This window comes from Pseudophryne corroboree, chromosome 6 (genome assembly GCF_028390025.1).
Source record: "Pseudophryne corroboree isolate aPseCor3 chromosome 6, aPseCor3.hap2, whole genome shotgun sequence".
NCBI classification, from domain to species: Eukaryota; Metazoa; Chordata; class Amphibia; order Anura; family Myobatrachidae; genus Pseudophryne; species Pseudophryne corroboree.
Window position 1 is genome coordinate 499,313,188 of NC_086449.1, and position 17,702 is coordinate 499,330,889.

Here is a 17,702-nt window from a genome sequence, read left to right on the forward strand (position 1 = left end):
ACAATTTCAGCGCTCTCTCTAGCAGCCACCATAGCAGAGACCACAGTAGGCACAGCTCCACCCCCGAGATTAGTAACAAAGGCCCCTAGCGGAGGGATAGGTGAGGTCGTATCAACGGGTAAGTACGGCACCATACACTATGCTGAAACTATTTCACCACAGCCTGTAGAATCTACACAGAATGAGGTTGTTAGAGTTAATCCTGTTAAGGTAATAGTAGTTCCAAATGGGAAAACAGACACTTCAGGAGTCACTCCTGTTAGGAACATTGCCATGTATAGCCCATTTTCCCGAATGGAATTAAGGACCATAGTGTCTGAATTCCCTGACCCTAGAAAAGACTTAGTTGCCAGCCAAAAATACATCAGAGACCTAGGTAACATGGTAGAGCCCAACAACAAAGACTGGCAGATATTGCTGAGAGCATGTTTACCCTCCAATGTTGACGCAACTCAATTTTTAGCTGACTGTGGATTAGATCAAGATGTACCTCTTACAGATGTGTACAACAAAGACAATGTAAAAAGAATAAGTTTACAGTTAAAAGAGTATTTCCCAGCGGTAGTTAAGTGGAACAAGATTTTCTCCATTAGACGGAAAGAGTCAGAAACTGCTGCAGAATATTTCCACAGGGCATTATTAGAAATGGCAAAATACACAGGCATAGAGGACATTAAAACAAACATAAACCATCGAGAAGTAGCAGTATCGGTACTGATGGATGGTTTAAAAGAATCATTAAAGACTAGGGTACAGACCACACAACCATGTTGGCGAGGTCTGTCTGTGGCTACTTTGAGAGAGGCTGCTATTGATCACGATAGGAACATCACCAGACACAGGGAACAACAAGGTGATAAGTTAATGGCAGTAAGTATACAGGCCTTGACCACAAAACAGCCTGTGTTAATATCACCAAACCCTGTGGGTAAGTCAAATGTGGTAACATGTTATTCTTGTCACAAACAGGGACACTTTGCACGAGACTGTAGATCGAGAAATATACAAAAATCTTATCAACCCCCTAGACAACGACACGATACACGACATTGGGATCAGGGTCCGCAGAAACAAAGTTATGAGCCACATGCAGGGGAAACAAAAAGATATCCCCCGAACAGAGACTGGCAAGCCTCTGGTAGCTCCCAATTAACTTCATCACAAGTAGTTGCTGCCAGCGGGATTCAGGGAGGTCACCATACCCAATAGGGGTGTGGCCATACCTGTAATCTGCAGCCAGTAAAATTGATTGCAAGCCTTGGAAGTGAACCAGAAATTGCAATCAATGTAGCTGGTAAATCATTAAACTTTCTTGTAGATACAGGGGCGGCCAAATCAGTGATAAATTCGACAGTGGGCATGAGAACCACTGGTAAGACAATTCCAGCCATAGGGGTAACGGGAGTAGTCCAGCACTACCCTGTTAGCAAACCAGCCGAGATTACAGTAGGGCCTTTACATACCAAGCATTCCTTTTTGCTGGCTGCATCGGCACCGACTAATCTCCTGGGAAGAGACTTACTGTGTAAAATGGGGTGCGTCATTTATTGTACTCCTGAAGGTGTATTCTTGGACATACCTGAGAATCACGCTCAGGAAGTACGAGACATGTTAGACTCCCCATCAAAATTAATGTCACATACCATTATGACAAATAGGACTCCCTCCCAAGTAAAAGAAATGACATCTCAGATACCAGAGTCACTTTGGACTAAAGATGGACAGGACACTGGATTAATGGCAAACGTAGCTCCGGTAGTTGTACAAGTAAAAGATGGTAGGATAGCTCCAAAAATCCCACAGTACCCTCTGAAGCCAGAGGTGGAATTAGGAGTGTATCCCGTAATAGAGCGCTTGCTACAACAGGGCATTCTGGTAAGAACGTCCAGCACTGCCAATAGTCCCATCTTCCCTGTTAAAAAGAGTGGGGGGAGGGGTTACCGGCTAGTGCAGGATCTAGGGGGGATTAACAAAATAGTTGAGAGTCAGTTCCCCGTAGTGCCAAATCCAGCTGTCATCCTAATGCAAATCCCTCCCACTGCGAAATTTTTCACTGTTATTGACCTCTGCTCCGCTTTCTTTTCGGTACCTCTGCACCCTGACAGTCAATATTTGTTTGCATTTACATACAGAGGAGTCCAATACACATGGACTCGATTACCACAAGGATTCATAGATAGCCCAAGTATATTTTCCCAGGCTTTGCATGATTGTTTACAGTCTTTACAACCAGTGAGTGGATCAGTATTAATACAGTACGTGGATGATCTACTACTTTGTTCTGATTCATTGGAAGCATCCCTGAAGGATACGAAACAGCTCCTGTTTCATCTTTCAGACACAGGACACAAGGTTTCCAAAGACAAGTTGCAATTATGCCAAACTAAGGTAAAATATTTGGGACACTGTCTAACACAAGGACTGAGACACCTGACCGCTGATAGAATTCAAGCAATTAGAGACATGACTCTGCCACAAACCCAGCAACAGATCAGAACATTTTTAGGAATGTGTGGGTATTGCCGTAACTGGATCCCAGGGTTTTCCATTCTAGCGTTACCCTTGCAGGAGATGGTCTCCTCAAACAAACCTGATCGGATTTCGCATACAGACGAGTCCGAGACAGCATTTGAGAGACTTAAACAGTGCCTAACGCAGGCACCAGCATTGGGTATGCCAGACTATGGGAAACCCTTTGAACTATACGGAACAGAAAGTGCTGGTTGCGCGGCAGGCGTACTAACCCAAAAGCACGGTGATGCCAGCAGGCCGGTAGCATATTACAGCGCTCAGCTAGATACGGTAGCGCGATCCCTCCCCACATGCTTGCGAAGCGTTGCTGCGATAGCATTGCTAGTAACGAAAAGCGAAGACGTCGTGCTAGGTCACAACCTCACAATTCATACACCACATGCAGTGTCAGCCTTGTTAAATTCTGCCCAAACCAGACACGTCTCATCAGCGCGGTTTACAAGATGGGAATTGGCACTAATGGCCCCCGTAAACATCACCATAAGGAGATGCAGTGCATTAAATCCTGCAACATATCTCCCAGGTGTGCCTGGACAGGCACAAAGGGTGGAGGATGAGAGTGGTGGGGAAGGAGAATTTAATACAAAGGAAGACACACATGATTGTATGGAATATTTGACCCAAAATTTTACCGCAAGGCCTGACATCAGTGACAACCCACTGGAAGATGTAGAACTTACGTTCTACACGGACGGTAGTTGTCATAGACAGTCAGACTCGGGAGACTTGTGTACTGGATACGCAGTCGTAGATGACCAAGGCACCATAGAAGCGGAACCGCTAGGCCCACCTCACTCAGCCCAGGTTGCTGAACTGGTCGCCCTAACCAGAGCATGTGAATTGGCTAAGGGCAAATCAGCCAATATCTACACCGATTCTAGATACGCATTCGGGGTAGTCCATGATTTCGGAGCCCTATGGCGCCTCAGAAATTTAATGACGGCAGCTGGTACACCGGTAGCGCATGCAGCTCACATAAAAAGGCTTCTAACAGCGATACAGGAACCCGACAGAGTGGCTGTTATCAAATGTAAAGCACACACATATAGCCAAGACCCAGTATCACTTGGTAACAGCCGAGCAGACGAAGCTGCTAAATTTGCAGCTGCTACCCCCAGACAGACAGACACCACACAACTGATGGTATTTAATACCATCAACACCCAGAAGTTGTGTGAGATGCAAAATTTGTGTTCCACACAGGAAAAGGCAGTCTGGAAGGCAAAAGGATATGGCCAGGAGTCCTCAGGACTCTGGACGGATGGACACGGTAAACAAGTGGCCCCCAGAGCATACCTTCCATGTTTAGCTGAGGCAGCTCACGGGCTGACTCATCTGGGCAAGGAAGGGATGTGCAAGTTGGTAAGAGCATATTGGTGTGCCCCAGGATTTTCATCTCATGCGAGTAAAAGAGCAATGTCATGCCTTACCTGTCTGAGAAAGAACATCGGAAAGGCAATACCTACAGAACCATCTCATATCCCACCTGCCGGCGGCCCTTTCCAGGTAATACAGATTGACTTTATTCAATTACCCCCTTGTCGAAATTTGAAATATGTACTTGTTTGTATAGATGTTTTCTCAAATTGGGTCGAAGCATTTCCGGCGGCCACAAATACCGCTATGTTTACTGCTAAGAAAATTGTGCAGGAATTTGTATGTAGATATGGTATCCCTAGAATTATCGAAAGTGATAGGGGTACCCATTTTACAGGTGATGTCTTTCAAGGAATGTGTAAATTGATGGGAATTGATAGCTAGCTGCACACTCCATACCGTCCACAGGCGAGTGCGAAAGTGGAAAGAGTGAACAGCACTATTAAAAATAAACTGAGTAAAGTGATGGCAGAGACAGGATTGACATGGCCAGAAGCTTTACCCATTGTACTGTACAGCATCAGAACCACTCCCAGGTCCCCTCTTAATCTGTCTCCCTTTGAAATCTTGTTTGGTCGACAACCGCATGTTATGATTAACCCTCAGGATGATTTGAAGTGTAACAATGAAGTGACTGTAAAATACTTGATTAACATGAGTAAACAGTTAAGGAATCAAAATGATAATCTGAAGTTAGTGATTCCTGATTTACCAGATAGTAATTGTCATGACATTGAACCTGGGGATTATGTAATGATACGGAATTTTCTACGCTCAGGTTGCCTTATTGACAGATGGGAAGGACCATACCAGGTCTTATTGACTAGCACTACAGCATTGAAGGTTGCTGAGAGAGAGACTTGGGTTCATTCGTCCCAATGTAAAAAGGTTGCTGATCCAGAGAGGCCCCGTGATAAGGAACAGACGGTAGAGGTTGTATCACTGGAGTGTCTGTTCCAGGAGGATTGAGGCGGCACCTGAGCATTGAAAATCACAAGACCAAAAGCAGTTGTCGATCCCCTGTTCCCTTTTATTGTTTTTCTCCAACTTCCCATCCCCTCTCCCTCAAATTATTTTTTCCCCCTTCTCATTCTTCTCCGTTTCCTCCTACAAGATGGACTTGCCCCAAGAGACTGTGATCCGGATTTTCCTGTTGACCATGATGTTGACCAGAGCAGTCTGTTCCGGCGAGAGTACCATGGAGGTCGAGAGAGGTTCTGGAATGGGTTCTGATGACAGAGATGGAGGCGTGGTTTCCCAAGAACAACATAATCAACAAGCAAAGGCGAGTATCAGAAAACGATCCGATAGCATTGACCATAGAAGGAATTGTGAAGGATTGTTAGCTGAAGAAAACTGTATCTGTCGGCTCTGTAACAATGTCATTGAGGATGGGTGCATAAAGAAATGCCAATCCAGTTTTAATATCCATATGGACCGGCATCCATTGAGTGACTATCACTCCTTAGTGGGTAGTGTGTTAAATAAAACAGATTGTTGGGTATGCTCTCAAGTACCTCAAGGTCATAGCAAATCAGGGCTAGTACCATTTCCTTTAACGTTAGGGGAGGTACTTGAGTTAAGTGGTGGGAGACCGGTGGACAGGAGGTTTAATATCTCCAGCCCTCCTAGTTTGAAGCTCCACCAATACCATGTGGATAGGTCCCTATTATGTTTTAACATCTCCAATCCCCGAAAGCCGGGAAATTGGGAAGTGTCATGGAGTAATCAAACCATGACCTTTTCGCATAGAGCAGATAGAATGCCTACAGATACAGAGCTTATACGCCACATAGCCAGTAGAGGAAAATCTTTCCGGTATAGGTATACCTTAGGAAATAGGATTACGAGAGTTGGAGAGGTATCACCAGGATACTGTGCACATATCGTACAACCTGATACGTGTACTAAGCAGATGGAAGAATTAGGGTTAGGAGATTTCACATGGAAGGTGTGTAATATGGTTATGTCCTACTCCGTCCCATATGTTCTCCCCGATGATGCATATTTCATATGCGGGAGAAAGGCGTATAAGTGGCTTGCCCCAAACTCTGAAGGATTGTGTTATATTGGAAAAGTACTGCCTGAAGTAATGACTGTATCACATGACAAAATGAAAGAAATACACCGTGTTGCCCAAACCCCTTATACTCACACCCATTACGAGCACGTAGTTAAACGGCACCTGATAGAAAGAACAGAGCATCCGGCCTCTGACATGATCCATGAATCCACCGGGATTCAGTTTCTAATCGCGTTAGACATCACTCGCACCGCCAGAGGAGTGTTGAATTATAAATACATATCTGCGCTTGCAAATTTGTTAGATAATATCACTGAAATGTATGATGACACGTTTAGGTATACTGGAAGGGAACTTCAAGCTTATAAAACAGAACTGGTACAGCATAGAATGGTTCTTAATTACCTCACAGCAGTGACAGGCGGATATTGTGTCACACTGGCAACACAATACGGCGTGAAATGTTGCACATATATTACGAATAGCACCGAGGACCCGGTCGAGGTCATAGACCAAAAGATGGACGATATTCTCCAACTGAAGTGGGAATTTCGCAGGAGACACAATCTCACTCTTGCTGCTGTAGGTAATGAGCTGACTGGTTGGGTGTCATGGTTGAACCCGCGAAATTGGTTCTCTGGTTTAGGAGACTGGGCTCAAGGAGTCATAATGGATGTTGGGAAGTTTCTCCTATGTATCTTGGGTGTTATCATAACGATTGGTTTGATATTTAGATGCGGTCAGGCTTTAATGAAGTGCAATCGTCGTACTAGGGTAATGAGTTTAAGGAGTGAGGAAACTGTAATTCCAATGGACTTGATTTATGACCCAACGGTAGAAACAATGATGTGATGAAAATGCGATTTCTACGGTCCGTTTCTTTCACCTGTTTTTCCGTTTTCTCCAAGGTAAAAAGACCCACTTGGACGAGGAGTTTGATGAGCCGATATACAGACAACAGATGGATTAAAGAAGAAGTTTTGACAACCTGATACACAGATTTTTGATGAACTATGCCATGGATCCCCAGTTTCCCTAGAAATTTTAAAATTACGCTAGCCCAACACTTTTGTAAATCTATGGACATTGACAGCTTTTGCTCGCACCTTATGGGCAAAAGCACAAAGAAGACTGCATTCAACAGACACCAAACAAGACCTCAATCGACGAATGTACATTTACCTGACATAGAATACCAACGCATTTACCGTAATTATGTCTTTTCTTCATTTCTACAACCCTCAGGTAATGACACACATAGTCGATAGGGAATACAGGCACAGATATCAGCAATCACATATCTCCCCCATTCATGTATCATCAACTAAAATGTGCTCCCCCATTTTGTTACAACCAAAGCCGAAAAGAGCTCGGTAAAGTTTGACAGCCCATCCACAGACCCGTACCACGGGATAAGAAGGAATTCAAATGTATACTTCGCAATACCTCGAAGCTTGATTTAAAACACGTACGGCACGATGATACATGACCCCCAAGCACGGATTCATACACACATGCTTCTGCTATCTCACTAGGTCATACCCTTTTCCTACCTTCTCCTCTCCTCCCCTACCCAACCATGTAAATGTATTAACCCCTGACATATATTTTTCTCTTTTTGAAATGTTTTAGAAGGTGGCAGTTATTGTTGACTGCCAAAGGGTGGACTGTCAGTCAGAAAAATATCTCTATGCACACTACCATATTTGCACCTCACACAGGTCCGTGCTGCGCATGCGTACGCTCTCCCGTACGTGCGCATACTCACAGTCGCGGGCACCCGCAGGCGCACGGTATGCGTATTTACGGTAGAGTTTATGTGATCGTAGCGTGCGACTCAATCGTTACATATTTTCACTATATAATGTATTTTGTAGATCATGGTCCCTTTGATAGATTCTGAAAGTTTGGTTAATATAGAATGTTCGTGAATAGAGAAATCCCTCTTTGTTTGATACGAAGGGTCAGACAGGAGTAATACAGTGGTGTTTAGTACCCATCGGAAGAGTATTTAATTAGCAATATTCCGGTGTTGGTTTGAAGCGGATTAATCGCTCGTGCGAATAGTTATGGACATAAGAAGTTTATGAACATTTACTGTATTTGCACTTACTTATCCATGCGGCGGGAAACCCAGTTTCCCTCCCACCTGAGCTGTTGGAAATAGTCACGGCCCACCTGTATGAATCAACCTATGACCTTTTGTTATGATGCGAGGAGGAATTCCTGTGTCCAATGAACAATGAGATTGTAGGGACCATTGAATTGTATTGTGTGTGGGGCATAAATAGACAAGCCGATCACATCCAGCTCTCACTCTTCAACGGTTATCATTGCTGAAAATCGGGAGCTGGATGTCCAGAGGCGCATGCGATCGTTTCCTTTGTGCGTAAGTTTTTCTCCGCAACTATATTGATCTTCTTGTTATTGTGGGCCAATCTCTCTCTCTCTTCTCCTCTTTCTCTCTTATTTTCCCTTAAATAGTAATTGTATTGTATTTCCTGTGTAGTTATCTGGTTAGGTAGTCTATGTTATATTGTAGTGTATGATTTGTATTTGTATTAATTCTTTTGCAAGTATATCATTCATAATATATATATATTAGGCGTTGGACCCTAAGCACGGTATCTGTGTATTTCTTATAGTGTTTAGTATTCTCAGAGCGTCGGTGACGCTCAAACAGCTTTTAAGTTAATAAGGTTACACTAGGTTGCATCTACACCCTATCTCTACACAAAGGTTTTACTGCATATTACATTGTTTATGGTTTAGATATAAAGGTTTAACATTGTGAGCGTCAGCGCCGCTGGTGATCTCCTCGTGGTCCCGAGCGTCCGCTACGCTATAGCGAATCATTACGTTAGTCAGCAGCCAATAGCGTGCCTGCCTGTGATCTCTTGGCCGTGAGCGAACGTGACGCTTGAGCGTCTCGACTACGGCTAAGCGATTGTAACGCAACGAGCGTACCCTTACGGTACTTCATACGTAAATAGCGTACAGTGTTCTTAGACCTCAAAAAGGGTTTTATATACGATAAATATTCAGCTTTATCACCTGTTACCGCCCCATCCACAACTGTGCCTTTAACTCCCATCGCCACAACTGATGGCTGCCAATTAGAAGTAGTGTGTCTGAATGGAGGCAAGACCATGTTCAATGCCACAAAACTGAACATAAAGATGGCAGATAACCAATTTTTTTTCTATCATAAATCATTTGGACTTTTCCCATTTCACGGGGTTACTGTTGTCTATTACTCTGCCATCGCTAACAGTAACCCATGACAGTTATACTTTGTATAGGAAAGCCAAACAAGAATCTATCCTATATCATCTGAAAAAAACATAAATAAGCTTTATTCTATGAATAAATAACTTGTGTGTAGAATTTAAAGTTTTTTTTATTTAATATTTTTCATTTATTTTGTATCTTATTTTTTTATACTTTATGTTTATGCGTATTTGTTTGTCGGAAAGTGGAGAGGGCTGAGGGGCATAAGTCGTCATAGCATGTGCTTGCTCTGGGCACAGCTGCACCTCTGCAGCCACCGGGTCGGAGACTTGAGGGAAGAGGGAGGACCTGCCTGTTTCATCTGTACTGGGCCACACATTTTTTGATGGAACCCCTGAATACACAGTTTCATCTGTACTGGGCCACACATTTTTTTAATGGAACCCCTATATTCACACTATATTAGGCTGACACAGGAGTGAAAGCCAACCAAGATTTGCTCTAAACCAGTGATTGCCCTCAAGTACCATCAACAGGTCATGTTTTGCGGATTTCTTTAATGATGCACATAAGTTAATCAATTTTGCTGGGTTAGTAATTATCCCAGCTGCTTCCAGAAAGAAATACTCAAAAACGGTATTTTAATACCTACCCGTAAATCCCTTTTTCTCGTAGTCCATAAGGGATACTGGGGTTTACTTAGTACGATAGGTATAGATGGGGTCCAAAGGAGTTGTGCACTTTAAATTTCTTCAACTGGGTGTGCTAGCTCCTCCCCTCTATGCCCCCTCCTACAGCAAGTATAGATAAAACTGTGCCCGAAGGAGAATGGACATACTTGAGAGAAAGAACATAACAACGAGATTGAGATTCATACACCAGCACACCAATAACATAAAATGACCAGCAATGGCTGGAAACAAAGAGCAACAACTGAACAAGTAAACTTTTGACAAGAAAAACCTGCAGACAAGTCAACGCACTGAGGCACCCAATGGGGGTCATTCCGAGTTGATCGTAGCTGTGCTAAATTTAGCACAGCTACGATCATCTTTCCTGACATGCGGGGGGACACCCAGCACGGGGCTAGTCCGCCCCGCATGTCAGTCCAGTTACCCTTACAGAAGTGCAAAGGCATCGCACAGCGGCGATGCCTTTGCACTTCAGGAGTAACCCCGGCCAACGCAGCTCTAGCGTGCTGGCCGGGAGCTACTCCTCGCTCACTGGCCCGCAGCAGCTGCGTATGACGTCACGCAGCCGCTGCGGCCCACCCCCCGTTCAGTGCGGCCACGCCTGCGTTGGCCGGACCACGCCTACGCAACGGTGGCTAAAAGCCACTGTTTCGCCCCCTCCTGCCCATTGGTCGCCTCTGCCTGTCAATCAGGCAGAGGCGTTCGCTATCCTTCTACGGCCTTCCCGCATGCGCAGGTGCACTACAGCGCCGGCGCATGTGCAGCAGGGACCTGTCCACTCTGCTGCGTTAAAACGCAGCGAGCGAACGGGTCGGAGTGACCCCCAATATTCCTTATGGACTACGAGAAAAGGATTTACCGGTAGGTATTAAAATCCCATTTTCTCTAATATCCATTAGGGATACTGGGGTTCACTTAGTACGATGGGGATGTTCCAAAGATTCCAGAACAGGCAGAAATGTGCGGAGATGTCTGCAGAACCACCTGCCCAAACTGTGTATCCTCGTTGGCCAGGGTATCAAACTTGTAGAACTTCACAAAGGTGTTCTTCCCCAACCAGGTAGCAGTTCGGCATAGTTGCAAAGCCGAGAATCCACAGGCAGCCGCCCAGGAAGACCCTACAGATCTGGTAGAGTGGGCCTTCAGAGACTGTGGAACAGGTAAGGCTGCCGACACATAGGCCTGTTGGATAGTCAACATCAGTCAGCGAGCAATGGACTGCTTTGAAGCAGGACAACCCTTTTTCTGCGCATCATAGAGCACGAATAAGGAATCCGTCTTTTGTATCCGAGCCGTCTTCAAGGCTCGCACAGTATCCAATGACTCTGGAGGAGCAGACATGCCAGCACTTGACGGGACAATAATTGGTTGGTTCAGGTGGAACGCAGAGATAACCTTCAGCAGGAACTGCTGCCTATTCCTGAGCTCCGCTCTGTCCTTGTAAAAGAAGTATGGACTTTTACACGAGAGGGCCCCCAATTCTGAGACACGCCTGGCAGAAGCCAGCGCCAGTAACATCACCGTCTTCCACGTGAGGTACTTTTCTTCTACCGTCATCAGAGGTTCAAACCAAGAGGATTGTAGAAACTCCAACACCACATCCAAATCCCAAGGTGCCGTGGGCGGCACAAACGGAGGTTGTATGTGAAGTACCCCTTGCAAAAAGGTCTGAACTTCTGGTAACATTGCCAACTTCTTCTGAAAGAAGATTGAGAGAGCAGAGATCTGGACCCTAATGGAACCCAGACGTAAGCCCTTATCCACACCCGCCTGCAGGAAACGTAAGAAACACCCCAAGTGGAATTCAGCAGGTGGGTACGTGCATTCCTTGCACCAAGAAACATATCTTCTCCAGATATGATGATAGTGTTTTGACGTCACAGGTTTTCTGGCCTGAACTATGGCTGCAATAACCTTCCATGAAAGGCCCTTGTGAGCTAGGATTTTCTGCTCAACTTCCAAGCCAACAAACGAAGTCGCAGTAAGTCCGGGTAGACGAACGGTCCTTGTTGCAGAAGATCTTTTCTCATTGGCAGAGGCCAAGGGACTTCAACGGACATGTCCAGAAGATCCGCGTACCACACCCTCCGAGGCCAATCTGGAGCAATCAGAATTGCCTGGACTCCCTGATGCCTGATTCGCCTGAGCACCCTCGGGAGAAATGGAATCGGAGGAAACAGGTAGACCAGCCGGGAGGCCAAGGAGATGTCAGCGCATCTATTGCCCTCGCATGAGGGTCCCTGGTTCTTAAGCAATACCAGTGAAGCTTCTTGTTGAGTCGAGACGCCATCATGTCTATCTGTGGACAGCGCCACAGGTCGATGATATGTTGAAACACCTGTTGGTGGAGACCCCACTGTCCCGGGTGGAGATCGTGACGACTCAGGAAGTCCGCTTCCCAGTTGTTCACCCCCGGAATGAAGATGGCGGACATTGCTTTTGTGTTTCTTTCTGCCCAAAGGAGTATCTTTGACACCTCACACATGCAGGCTCTGCTTTTTGTCCCTCCTTGTCGATTTATGTAAGCCAACGCCGTGGCGTTGTCCGACTGCACTTGGATCGCTCGATCCCTGAGCAGAGAGGCCTGAAGCAGATCATTGCAGATTGCCGAAGTTCCAGAATGTTGATTGGAAGAAGGGCTTCGTGGGCTGACCATCTGCCCTGGATCTGAGCTCCTTGGATGACAGCTCCCCATCCTCTCAAACTCGCATCTGTCGTGAGGAGGATCCAATCCTGAATCCCGAAAATGCGACCAGCAGGATTGAGAACTGTAGCCACCACAGGAGGGAGATCCTGGCCTGAGGTGACAGACGTTTTATCCAGTTCTGGCATGGAACCTTCCGTATTGGATGGTCTCGTATGAAACTACCATTTTTCCCAACAATTTTATGCAAAGATGGATGGATATCCGAGTAGGCCGTAGCACCAGTCGGACCATCTCCTGGACTGTCCTTGCTTTTTCCTCTGGGAGGAACACTTTCTGAGCCAGAGTACCCAGAAACATTACCAGGAACAGGAGCTGCTGAATAGGCTCCAGGTGGGACTTGTGTAGATTGAGGATCCACCTATGTTGTGACAGAAGCTTAATAGTGCAGTTGATATTGAGCAATAGAAGCTCCCTGGATCTCGCATTTATCAAGAGATCATCCAGGTAAGGGACAATATTGACCCCCTGGACTCGGTGTTGGAACATCATTCCCGCCATTACCTTCGTGAAGACCCTCGGAGCCGTGGACAGGCCAGAGGGTAGCGCCTGGAACTGGTAGTGATCATTCAGCAGGGCAAGCTGCAGGTAAGCCTGATGAGGCGGCCAAATCGGGATATGAAGATAAGCGTCCTTTATATCCAGCGAGACCATGAACTCCCATTCTTCCAGACCAGCAATCACTGCCCGCAAGGATTGCATCTTAAACATGAAAACCTTTAGGTAAGGGTTCAAGGATTTTAGATTCAAAATGGGCCTTACCGAACCGTCCGGTTTCAGTACCACAAACAGGTTGGAGTAGTAACCCTTTCCCAGTTGTTGTAGAGGCACTGGAATAATGACTTGGGACCAGACCAACTTTTGGATGGCCTGTTGTAGCATAACTCATGTTTCCTCCAAAACTGGTAAGTTTGATCTGAAAAATTGTTGGTGAGGAGCGCTGTCGAACTCCAGCTTGTAGCCTTGAGGAATGAGGTCCCATACCCAGGTATCCTGGCAGGAGCCTTCCCAGATGCGGCTGAAGTGACGCAGTCGAGCTCCCACCTTGAGATCCCCTCGGGGTGGGGAGGCACCGTCATGCTGAGGCCTTAGTGAAATCTGAACTGGTGCTCTGTTCCTGAGAACCTGCAGTGGCTGGTTTTCTTCTTACCTCTGGTGCCTCCCGCAGCATTGAAGGCACCTCTGGCTCTTGATCTAAACCTTGTAGTCTGAAAGGATTGGGTAGACAGCCCCGGGTAGGAACGCCTAGCCGGCGGGGTCCCAGAGGGGAGAAAGGTGGATTTTCCTGCAGTAACCTTAGAGATCCACGTATCCAACTCAACCCCAAATAGCCACTCCCCTGAGAAAGGAAGAGACTCCACACTGCGCTTGGAATCCACTGATGCAGACACAAAGCTCTGCACGCTGACACTGCCATGGCAGTAGTCCTAGCATTAATAGCACCAATTTCCTTGAGAGAATCACACAGGATGCAGTGCAGTGTCTTGAATGTGTTTTATGAGGGTCACCGAAGTGACCAGGGACATATCCCCCGCAAGGTCCTCTTGAATTTGAGTCGCCTATGTATAGATGGCGTGTGTCATCCAACAACCCGCAAGCACAGGTCTTTGTGATACGCCAGCCGCTGTGTAAATAGACTTTAGTGTAGTCTCTATCTTCCTATCCCCAGGATCCTTTAGTGCAGGCATGTCCAAGCTGCGGCCCTCCAGCTGTTGTGAAACTACATATCCCAGCATGCCCTGACACAGTTTTGCTGTCAGAGAATGCTAAAGCTGTGTCAGGGCATGCTGGGATGTATAGTTTCTCAACAGCTGGAGGGCCACAGTTTGGACATGCCTGCTTTAGTGTAAAGGAGCCAGGAGCTGGTAGTACCACCTTTTTTGAGAGGCGGGAGACTGATATGTCTACGGCTGGGGGTTCTTCCCAATTTTTCCTACTGTACCTTCAGGTGTCAATGGGAAAGTGTGTATTAAACCCTTTGTAACCTTATATTTTTTATCAGGATTTTTCCAGGCTTGCTTAAATATGTCATCTAATTCTGGAGAATCAGGGAAAGAGACACTGAGTTTTTTCTGTGCTAGGAAGAATAGGATTTTAAATTACCTACCAGTAAATCCTTTTATCGTAGTCCGTAGAGGATGCTGGGGTCCACATTAGTACCGTGGGGTATAGACGTGTCCCTTGGGAGCCATGGGCACTTTAAGAGTTTAATACTGTGGGCTGGCTCCTCCCTCTATGTTCCTCCTACCAGACTCAGTCTAGAAACTGTGCCCGAAGAGACGGACATACTTCGAGAGAAGGAAATACACAGATAGTGGTTAGATTCACACCAGCTCACACATAACAAGGCAAACCAAGCCAACTAGCTTGAAAAAGTCAGCAACAGCTGAACAACAGTACTTAACCAAGTAACAATGCAGTACTTAACCAAGTAACAAGGTAGTACCGAACCAAGTAACAACTGCAGTAGAACGAAGCACTGGGCGGACGCCCAGCATCCTCTACAGACTACGAGAAAAGGATTTACTGGTAGGTAATTAAAATCCTATTTTCTCTTACATCCTAGAGGATGCTGGGGTCCACATTAGTACCATGGGGATGTACCAAATTTCCCAGTACGGGAGGGAGAGCGCGGAGGCTCCTGAAGAACAGATTGACCAAACTGATGGTCCTCAGAGGCCAAGGTATCGAACTTGTAGAACTTAGCAAACATGTTTGACCCTGACCAAGTAGCTGCACGGCAAAGCTGTAAAGCCGAGACATCCGAAGCAGCCGCCCAGGAAGAACCCACTTTACGAGTAGAGTGGGCCTTAACAGATTTTGGACACGGCAAGCCTGCCGTAGAATAAGCATGCTAGATAGTAAACCTGATCCAGCGAGAAATCGTCTGCTTAGAAGCAGGCCACCCAACCTTGTTGGGATCATAAAGGACAAACAGAGCGTCCAACTTACTGTGATGAGAAGTTCTTTTCACATAAATCTTCAAAGCCCTTACAACATCCAAGGATTTTGAAGTAATTGAGGAGTCAGTAGCCACTGGCACCACAATAGGCTGGTTGATATAAAAAACCGACACAACCTTCGGAAGAAACTGCTGACGCTCAGCTCTATCTTCATGGAAAATTAAGTAGGGGCTTTTGCAGGACAAAGCCCCCAATTCAGAAACACGTCTAGCAGATGCTAATGCCAACAGTGTGACCTCCTTCCAAGTGAGAAACTTGACCTCAATCTCCTGTAAAGGCTCAAACCAATCTGATTGCAGGAACTGCAACACCACGTTAAGATCCTAAGGTGCCGTAGGAGGCACAACGGGAGGCTGGATGTGCAGGACCCCTTTCAAAAAAGTCTGAACCTCAGGGAGGGAAGCCAATTGTTTCTGGAAGAAAATGGACAAGGATGAAATCTGGACCTTTATGGAGCCCAAACGTAGGCCCACATCCACACCTGCTTGCAGGAAGAGGAGAAACCGCCCAAGTTGAAACTCCACCGTAGGAAACTTCTTGGATTCACACTAAGACACATACTTTTTCCAAATGCATTGGTAATGTTTAGACGTTACTCCTTTCCTAGCATTGATAAGGGTAGGAATAACCTTGGTTGGAATGACTTTCCGAGCTAAGATTTGGCGTTCAAACTCCATGCCGTCAAGCGTAGCCGTGGTAAGTCTTGATAAGCAAACGGCCCCTATTGCAGAAGGTCCTCTCGAAGAGGAAGAGGTCTCGGGTCTTCCAGCAGTAATTCCAGAAGATACGCGTATCAAGCTCTTCTTGGCCAGTCCGGAGCAATGAGGATTGCCTGAACTCTTGTCCTTTTTATAAGTTTGAGAATCCTTGGGATGAGTGGAAGTGGAGGGAACACATATACCGACTGGAAGAACCACGGCATCACCAGTGCGTCCACCACCACTGCCTGTGGGTTTCTAGACCTGGAACAGTACCTGCAAAGCTTCTTATTGAGGCGGGAGGCCATCATGTCGATTTGAGGTACGCCCCATAGACTTGTCACCTCTGTGAACACCTCGGGGTGGAGGCCCCACTCTCCCAGATGGAGATCGTGTCTGCTGAGGAAGTCCGCTTCCCAGTTGTCCACACCTGGAATGAAGATCGCCAACAGCGCCAGTGCGTGCCTTTCTGCCCAAAGGAGGATTTCTGTCACCTCTAACATTGTGGTTCTGCTCTTCGTTCCGCCTTGTCTGTTTATGTAGGCATGATCTTGTAGAAGGTGTGCCGCCTGTCAAAGTCCGTTGTACACGGCTCTTAGTTCCAGAATGTTTATCGGAAGGATGGATTCCAGACTTTACCACTTTCCTTGGAAGTTTTCCCCTTGGGTGACCACCCCCCAACCTCTGAGACTTGCATACATGGTTAGAAGGATCCAGTTCTGAATCCCAAACGTGCGGCCCTCGAGAAGGTGCATTTGTAGCCACCAAAGGAGTGAAATCCTGGCTTTTGGTGGCAGATATATCCTCTGGTGCATGTGTAGGTGAGATCCCGACCACTTGTCTAGGAGATCCAGTTGGAATGACCGTGCATGAATTCTTCCGTACTGTAGAGCCTCGTAGGAGGCAACCATCTTCCCCAGAAGGCGAATGCACTGATGAACAGATACCCGGGCTGGCTTCAAGACATCCCGGACCAATGATTGTATCACCAACGCTTTTTCCACCGGTAGAAACACCCTCTGCACTTCCGTGTCGAGGACCATCCCTAGGAAAGACAATCTCCTTGTCGGCTCCAAATGCGACTTTGGAAGATTCAGGATCCATCCATGATCCCGGAGTAGTCGAGTTGTGAGAGCAATGTTCTGCAACAACTTCTCCCTGGAAGATGCTTTTATCAGCAGATCGTCGAGATATGGAATTATGTTCACTCCCTGCTTGCGAAGGATTAGCATCATCTCTGCCATTACCTTGGTGAACACCCTCGGTGCCGTGGATAGACCAAAAGGCAGTGCCTGGAACTGATAGTGACAGTCCAACAGTGCAAATCTGAGATAAGCCTGGTGAGGCTGCCAAATCGGAATGTGGAGGTACGCATCCTTGATATCCAGAGATACCAGAAATTCCCCCTCCTCCAGACCTGAGATCACCACTCTCAGAGACTCCACATTGAACTTGAATTCCCTCAAATAGGGGTTTAAAGAT